The sequence below is a fragment of the Physeter macrocephalus genome, chromosome 6 (genome assembly GCF_002837175.3).
Source record: "Physeter macrocephalus isolate SW-GA chromosome 6, ASM283717v5, whole genome shotgun sequence".
In the NCBI taxonomy this organism is placed as follows: domain Eukaryota; kingdom Metazoa; phylum Chordata; class Mammalia; order Artiodactyla; family Physeteridae; genus Physeter; species Physeter macrocephalus.
In genome coordinates this window covers 60,400,484-60,409,192 of record NC_041219.1, presented here as the reverse complement: position 1 = coordinate 60,409,192, position 8,709 = coordinate 60,400,484, and the positions used below count along the sequence as shown (strand labels likewise).

The 8,709-nt window shown below is 39.9% G+C and overlaps 1 long non-coding RNA gene across 1 annotated transcript in view; it reads right to left on the bottom strand.

Moving 5' to 3' along the window:
* Nucleotides 1-429: 429 nt before the first annotated feature.
* Nucleotides 430-8,709, bottom strand: part of LOC114486470 (uncharacterized) — a 32,840-nt gene continuing 24,560 nt past the window's right edge. Inside the window, exons 2-3 of the long non-coding RNA XR_003680260.1 lie at nt 3,683-3,838; nt 430-517 (exon numbers count right to left, since the gene is read on the bottom strand). This is a non-coding gene — a long non-coding RNA (uncharacterized lncRNA). The remainder of the gene's footprint in view (nt 518-3,682; nt 3,839-8,709) is intronic.

Sequence of the window (8,709 nt, the reverse complement as noted above, 5' to 3'; positions counted from 1 at the left end):
TTCCTGGCAAGGGAAATTGGACTGGACAAGTAGCAGGGAAAAGGCATCAGTTCCTTAACTGAGAAGAATTAAGTCTCTCTGTCACACAAGCAAGGCAGCAAAGGCTGTACTGTCCTGTATGGTAGCTGCGAGCAGTAGATAACTATATAAATTAAAATAATTAAAATTACATAAAATTTAAAACGCAAGCACTCAACAGCCACCTGTGACTAATGGCTAAGGTACTGGACAGCGCAGAGAGCATTTCCAGATGGTGGCGAGCCACGGACGTGCCCTCTACTCCCGTCTCAGAGTGAGGGAGGTGGGAGAGAGACTTACCGTAGACTTGGCTGAAACATTCGGTCTCTTGCTTGTATTTGCTCGACTGCCTTTTATTTCATGTCTTCTGCATGAAACAATGCCCGCAGATTGAGACACACCGGTGGAGAATTCAGTGACGTTTGCGAACAGGATTTCAGGTAGGAATTCACTGGAGGGTCATTTGAATCATTTAGTGAATAATCCAGGAAAGAACCCACTGAGAAATCCAAAGAGAAGCAGTCAGAACAGCCTCAAGTTAACTGCAGTGAGGAATACAGCTGGAAAGGCAATCCTGACTGAGTATAACTCAGAGTACAACCAACAGCCTGCCTGGGAATCCAATGGATAAGGAGGTGGAAGAAATAACAATAGAAAAACTTACAAGTAAATTCGTCTTTTGAATACTGTTTTAGGAGTCTAGGGCTCTTCCTCTACTTCCAGTAAGATTTTAAGATGTCCTTTATGGGCTTTAGTAGGATTACAGCATCAGCACTGTGCCCTTGGGGCTCTGGCCTTGGTGACACTCTGCTCTTCAGGAAAGTATCGGAGGACGGGTGGAAATTTGACCCCTATCCTGCTACCTCTTGTAGTCCCAGGATGTGGGGAAGGGCTCCTCTGCCAGCACTATGGAAACCAAGGCCCTGTACTTCATGGGGCAGGTCGGGGTGACTAGGATCTGTTAAAGCGAAGATGTGACCAGCAGGCTCCAGAATCTGATCTCATTCTCTTGGACCATATAGTCACAGGGGACCCCAGTGTCACAGTGGACAAATGGGGTCTTATGATCACACCAATATTAATCTCAGGAATATTGTGTCCCGGAGAGTTTCTTCCTGTTCTTTCTCAAGCTTTGAAAACCTACTCTGTTCCAGGCCTATGGCTAGGCTCTGGGAAACAGAAAGAGGATTTAGACAGACCTTCTTCTCTAGGTTCTTATAGTCTAACATTCTGTGACTCTATTCCACATGCGTCTGTAGCAGAGTTATTTCTGGAGTGGTGTGACTGGTTTCCCCTCTGATGAGACTCTCTCTAGTAATGGGCCTAACTGCTCTGGCGCCCTTGAAGTGAAACAACTGTATCTTGTTACATGTTATTATTCCAGGGACATTTGACCTTGGGATGGAATCAGCCCGTTCTGTACTTCGACAAGTAAGTTTGCTTATTTATTTAAATAGACTTGATTTAAAAAAAATTTTTTTAAATTTCTATTGAATGAAGGATTCTTTAAATGCTACAGTGCTTTACAGTTTTCAAAAGTTTCACACACACGATTTCATATAAGGCCGTAACAACCCTTTTCTCCCCCTTACCCCTGTGTTGCCCCTCCCCACTGGTAACCACTAGTTTGTCCTCTACATCTGCGAGTCTGCATCTCTTTGGTTATATGCACTAGTTTGTTGTGTTTTTTTAGATTCCCCCTATGAGTGATATCATACAGTATTTGTCTTTCTCTGTAAATAGACTTTATTGTTTAAAGCCGTTTTAGGTTCACAGCAATACTGAGCAAAAGGTACAGAATTTCCCATAACCCCCTACTCCTGCATATGCATAGCCTGCCCTGTGATCAACACCTCCTGCCAGAGCAGTACATTTGTTATAATTGATGAATCTACATTGACACACCATCATCCAAAGTCCACAGTCTATATTAGGGTTCACTCTTGGTGCTGTACATTCTATGGATTTGGACAAATTTATAACGACACATGTCTACCGTCACAGTGTCATAGAGAGTGGTTTCCTTGCCTTAAAACCCCTCTGGGCTCTGCCTGTGCCTCTCTCCCTTCCTTCTAACCCATGGGTAAGTTTATTTATTTATTTTTTTGGTCTGTGATAACTCTTGAATATCAGACTTTCTAATTTGTAAAAAATACTCCTTCCCACTTCCTCTTCACATAAAGGACAATGGGAAATCAGCCACTAGAAAGGAGGAGGGAGAATTATATACTCTTTGACCCTATTACTGAAGTTACCATGTTTTATTTTTCTGTAGCTTGTTTGTCTGAAACTCTCCATCCAAATACAGATTCCAGATAACCAGTTGTGCCTTTCTTCGAGGTGATGGTGGATATCTATCTAATACCCAATTTCTTAGATGCCCATGGCCTCTGAATCCATTTTCTCTGAATCCAGTTTCTACTATGCATTTAGATGTGGAAAACAAGAATTTACTTTTAATGCCTTTGGCACCTCAAAGGGGGAGGAAGAGCTCTTCCCACAGAATTAGATAACGTCCTGTGGTAGAAAGAACACTGGATTTAAAGGCAGATTTTAGTCCCAACTTTTCTATGTGCGCTTGGTAGATGATGATGATTGTAGTACTGGCTACAGTATTTTTTTAGTACTTACTAAGTACAGGCACTATCCTAATTCTCACACAACCCCATGAGATAGGTATTGTTATTCCCATATTACATATGGGAAAACTGAGGTATAGATAAGTTAAGGAATTTGCCAAGAGGCAGTGTTGCAACTGGAAGCCAGACAATCTTATCTAATCTTTCTGAACCTCCACTTCCTCCTCACTAAAATGAAGGTATTGGGCCATAAATCCCTGAGTTTATTTCTGTTCTAAAACCCTCCGGGTCTGTGAAGTTTTACAGATGGGCAGCCCACTATGACAACTGCAGGATGGTTTGGTTTCATGTAGTAATTATAAAAATTAAAGGTTGGATGGCCTGGATAGTTGCCTTTATCAGGACTGCAAGAACTTTCCTTTTCACTCCCTGTTATTTAGGTTTTGGTTGCTGTTTTTTAGGGCATGAAGTTGGCATCAATTGAGACAAAGGAGCCAATATATCTGTTCCTTAAAAGGAAGCATGGATCGACCCATTTTTCTTACCTCTGAATAACCAGTATCAAGTCTTGAAGATATTCAATAAAATTGGAATAACACCCAACACAAGGCTGTTGTGATACTCAAATAAGATAATGCGCGGGAACTGTTCTGCAACTTGTCAAATTCTATATAAGTGCAGGGGCTATTGGTATTGCCATATAATACTGATTCACAGATCAGAAACTGGGTAGTTTTCCCATTTGATTTCTATGCATGGTGCATTTAGGAAGCTTGAACACACATTCTGCCTGCTCAGATTAGTATCCGTGCTGATTTAAGGGTAAGATACTCCAGCCTTATTTTTGCTTTTCTAGGGTTAAGACAAAACAACCTCTGTAAACAGACCCCTAGGATGTTTAGTCACTAGCCAGAGTCCCAGGGGCACAATGCTGCTCCATTTTCCATTAAATTTCCCTAACTAGTTAAAAACAGAAAGTGCAGGCAGGGCAAAATTCCTGCAGATTTCATCTAAAATGAGGCTTGAATCGTGACTTTAGAATTCTGCTTGACCCCAGGCTTCTCATCCCTATCCATATCACCCACCTGTATTTTCTTGCATGGAAAAAGAGGATACATTTCAGAATTTCTGGACTCTTTTTTTTCTGGCTTCCTGGATCTTTGGGCTTGTGTTACACACACTTTTCTTGTTTTGGGCACCCACTGATGGATCACACAGAATGGCTGTCATAGGATGGCTCACTGAATTGAGAACAGAGAGTATAAAAAAAGTTGATTTGCAAAGGTCAGTTTCGTCATTTATTCGCTTATTCATTCAATGAGTATTTATTTTATTGACCTACCACCATATGAAGAACATGGTTGAGGATATAAAAAAAAAAGGAATTGATTTCTCTGGGCATAGTGGGGCTCTTTGCTGGCCAGGGTGGTTGGAGGAAACACAGCAAGTTTTCCTTATCATTGATATTGAGTAATGCCCACACGAGGCCATCCGGATGAGGCACCTTAATCATAAGTCACAGGGGCCTGGAAGGCAAAATATCTGTCTGGCTCTCCTTCCAGAATTTTCCCCATGATTAAGATTCCATGGATTCTTGCTGTAGTTCTCAGAAGATATTTTTATTGGTTAAACCGTCAAATATGTTTTGGTGCTTTAAGCAAGAGAACATGCAAGCTTACATGCTGTTGGTAGTGCTTCCAGCTACAGATAGAGAATGAAGATGAACAAGGTGTTTGCTCTGATGGGAAGGGCTGCTTTTCATGGAAGCAAAGACTGGAATAAGTTGAGAAAGGACTGATCTTAGCTACTTGGAACTGAATTAGAATTTTCCTTGCCTTTCACTATTTCCCACCTTAGGTATAAAATAAATTAGGAAAATGTGCTTGTATTTATTTCCCCGTAACTGATGGTGAAATAAATGCCAATCACGAGACATTTTGGGTTTCAAACAGAAAGAGTGAGGAATTGGATACTTCCTGGTGTTTCAAGAGAAACCTTATTCTGGACGAGATGGCTTACGCGCAGGCTACTGTCCACTAAGTCTGTTATGATGAGATGAATTCTAGATGTCTTGGTTCTACCTCTTGGCATTGCACTAAAGAGCCGTGACCTTGAACAAGTCACTTACCATCTTGGATTGCTATCTCCTTGGTTAGCACTCAATATTTAACTATTTATGGAGGTGACAATACACTGGGTGTGCACTTTTAGAAAGATATTAATATGCATTCTGCCAATCTCTCAGAATTGGTATCAGAGTAAATTTGGATTTGAAAGCCCTTTGAAACATTTATAAACCTCACGCATCTCAGAACAAAAGGCTCTACATCAGAGAAGGAAATCCTTGCCTCATTTAAGACTAGACTTATAATAAGAAAGCCTTTCACTAAATAAATAGCAAAGTGAAGCAAGATAGAATTGGAGATTTTTGTCGTAGCCTGATTTGGTACAAAGAAATGGAAACACAAGGAACCAAACCTGTGTCTTCATGACTCACTTAAAGCAAAATTTCTTTCACTTCCTAGAGTCCTGCCAACATCTAAAATGTCTCCTTAGACATCTTTTCCCTCCTTCCCTCGCATCTCTATGAAGCAGCTAATAGGAGCTATGCAATGTGCTGGGATGCAGATTAGTTTGGGATACTTGGGGCATTCTGACAGTATATCCCACCTCACACTACACTATCAAGGCTTTAAACAGGACAGAGGTTTACTTCTCTGGCCTGGTAAGATGGCTGTGTTCTGCAACTTTGAGAAGAACGCAGGATCCTTCCTTTATATCTTCTCTGCCATCCCTGCGATGTTGCCCTCATCCAGATGGCTCAAGATGAACCATCACTACACCCACATCCCATACAGCAGAAGGGAGAAAAGTAGAAGTGAAGGATATGCCTTTCCCTTTAAGAACAAAACATAGAGGTTTCAAATACTACTTCTGCTTAAATCCTCCAGGAAGTGCAGTCTGCATGTTGGGCTGTCATACGCCCGGTTAAGCATCAGGGATTTTATTACTCTGCGAGAGAAGGGAAGAATGCATATCAGGGGTAAGAAGCAATCTCTGTCTGGGGTGCAAACATGAACAGCTCTTGGTCCTTTCCTAAAAGCTGCTTACTTTAATGGGAGAAAACCAAAGTAAAAATAGGTAATTACACATATTTTTTGCAACTCCGTGCCATCATTTACCCCAACGCTTTTACAGTCTAACACTTTCATTCTCTTACTTTCTTTTCTCTCCTTTCCCTCTGCCTATGCTCTTGTCAACTGTTAAAAAACAAAATTCAACCGAGTGCATTTCAAAGATCTTATTGGCTTTATTCAACGATTCATGAATCAGGCAGCATCCAATCTAGCAGATAGAAAAAAGCTCCGAGGACCTGTATAAAATGAAAGGCTTTTTATAGGCAGAAGGAAGCAGGAACAAAAGAGTTATACTGGGCAAAAAAGCAGATTGGTCACGGCAAGGTTGCTTTCCTTCAGGAGACGGCAAAGGACTTAAAGGCACATTTCTTAACTAGTGCTGATCAGGAGAATCTTGACTGACTGGTTTAAGATTCCATTTCTAGGAGAGCTGAAACTAATTAAGTCTCAGTCTGGTGACGTGGGGATTAGCATAAACGCCTTCTTTCGGGGCTTGTTGTTTTGTTTTTTAACACTCTTTACCTAAACCCCAAAATAACTGCTCCCCCCCAAAAAAACCCCACCTCACTTTCTCTTGATCTTTTTGCTCCTCTGCTTACTTCCTTAATTTTCTTTATTCTTTTTTTTAACTGTAAGGCAATCTTATCTATTTATTTTTATTTTAATTTTTTTATAATAACTTTTTTTTTTAACACCTTTATTCTTGACCTGTCTTGGCTGTATCTGATGCTGTTTACTATCTCCTTGAAATACTCTCCTTCCTTGTCTTCTGTGTTCGTGTAACACTCTGGTTTTCTGCTTCTCTGTCTCCTTTGCTGGCTTTTCCTCCATTGTCCTAAATAAAAGAACTTCCTAGACCAAGCTCCTTCCCAGTCCTTTCTTTCCCCGTCTGTCGTGGAATCGTATCTACTGTTTGGTCAAGTCATCACTTCAGAGCAAATGAATAACACATCTCTATGCATAAAGCAAAATCACCATCATAAACCAAAATCTCATGGACTTCAGCCTCATGTTTTATGCTGCTTATGGGATATTTCCATCAAGATTCTCTTAAAGCAACACAATTTCCACTAGCCAAACTCATCTTGCTCCCACCTGAAAATCCTCTCTTCACCAACCTCCTCTCCTCCTAACACCATTCAGAAACTGGGTCCTGGTTTGACCCCCTGTGTATGTCACTGGAATAATTCACCCTTTACAACTTGGGAGTCGTCTTTTCCCCTCCCTGGACCCTCACTTCTCACGTCGTCCACGTAAACATAACTTGATGATCATATAGTATTCTTGCTACTCAATGTCTTGCCTGTGCTATTGTGACGCCCCTCTTCTCATCTTTCCTTTACATGTTTTTTCACTGCCTGTCTTCATATAATATGAGTTGCATCAGCTTAATCTACTAAAAAGCCTTCAGTAACAGGCTGTTATCTATCAGTGAGTCAAATCTCTTTGGTCTACTATTCCAAGGTAGGCATTCCATTCCATGGTCTCAAATTCCTATGTTTTCTGCAACATCCCTTTACGACAAATTAGACTAACTGCTGCTACTTGAATGGGGGTCCTCTACTCTCTTATCTCCGCCACTATGTGTATTTACTTGGATTATTACTTCTTCCTGATAATCCTTCCTGTTTTACCCATCATTTCCCCTGATGAGATCTTATCCATCTTTTAAGATCCAGTTAAAATGTAACATCCTCTATGAAGGCTTTCTGAACTATTAGCCATGAATACCTTCAGAGTCAGGGATGGTCTTTATGTCACTAGTGTCTAGCATAGTTCTTGACTCATTGAGTTGCTCAACAAGTGTTGACTTAATGAGCCATCATTAGTTGAGTGTAATCTCTGTCTCCTCTGGCTCACCAGAATACCCTGTACTTCTCTTAGAGCTCTTGTCATATTACATCTTTTACTTCATTTATTTGTATCCATAGCTTTGAGCCCTTGAGATAGTAAAAAATTTGCAAAGAACAGATGATTCATCAGTATTAATTAAATGAATGAACTCTAGGAGGCATTAAAGTAGGGAGGGTGCTGGGTTGTTAATCAGAAAATTTGCTCAAATGGTTAAAACTGGAGCTAAGGAGAAAAGGGAACCCTCCTACACTGTTGGTGGGAATGTAAATTGATGTAGCCACTATGGAAAATAGCATGGAGGTTTCTCAAAAAACTGAAAATAGAACTACCATAAGATACAGCAATTCTACTGCTGGGTATATATCCGAAAAAACAAAAACACTAATTCGAAAAGATACATGCACTCCAATGTTCATAGCAGCATTATTTACAACTGCCAAGATATAGAAGCAACAGATAAATGGATAAAGAAGTTGTGGTATATGTATATAAAGCGGAATACTACTCAGCCATATAAAAGAATGAAATTTTGCCATTTGCAGTAACATGGATGGACTTGGAGGGCATTATGCTAAGTGAAATAAATCAGACAAAGACATATACTGTATGATGTCACTTAGATGTGGCATCTAAAAAATACAATAAACTAGTGAATATAACAGAAAAGAAGTAGACTCAAAGATGTAGAGAACAAACTAGTGGTTATCAGGGGGGAGAGGGAAGAGGAGAGGGACAATACAGGGGTAGAGGGGGGTAAAAGGGTTATTATGGGATTATATGAAATCATGTGTGTGAAACTTTTGAAAATTGTAAAGCACTATAGAATTGAGAGGATCTTTCACTCTATTAAAAAAAAAACAAAAAACTAAGCAGTGCCTGGAATAAAGTAAGAATCAAATACATGTTAAATGTGTGAATCCAAGAATAAAATGTAGACTATCTCATAAAGTGAATGGACTATAATCCTCCTTGAGTACTGAGCAGCAAGAATAATGCACAAATTTTTTTTTCAAGAAATATACAGAAGAAAATGTTAATCATGGGTTCACGGTTAGGAAGCAGAGGTATTTTTCCTTTTCAATTTTATACTTTTAAGCATTGTTTGAAATTTTTATCATGTA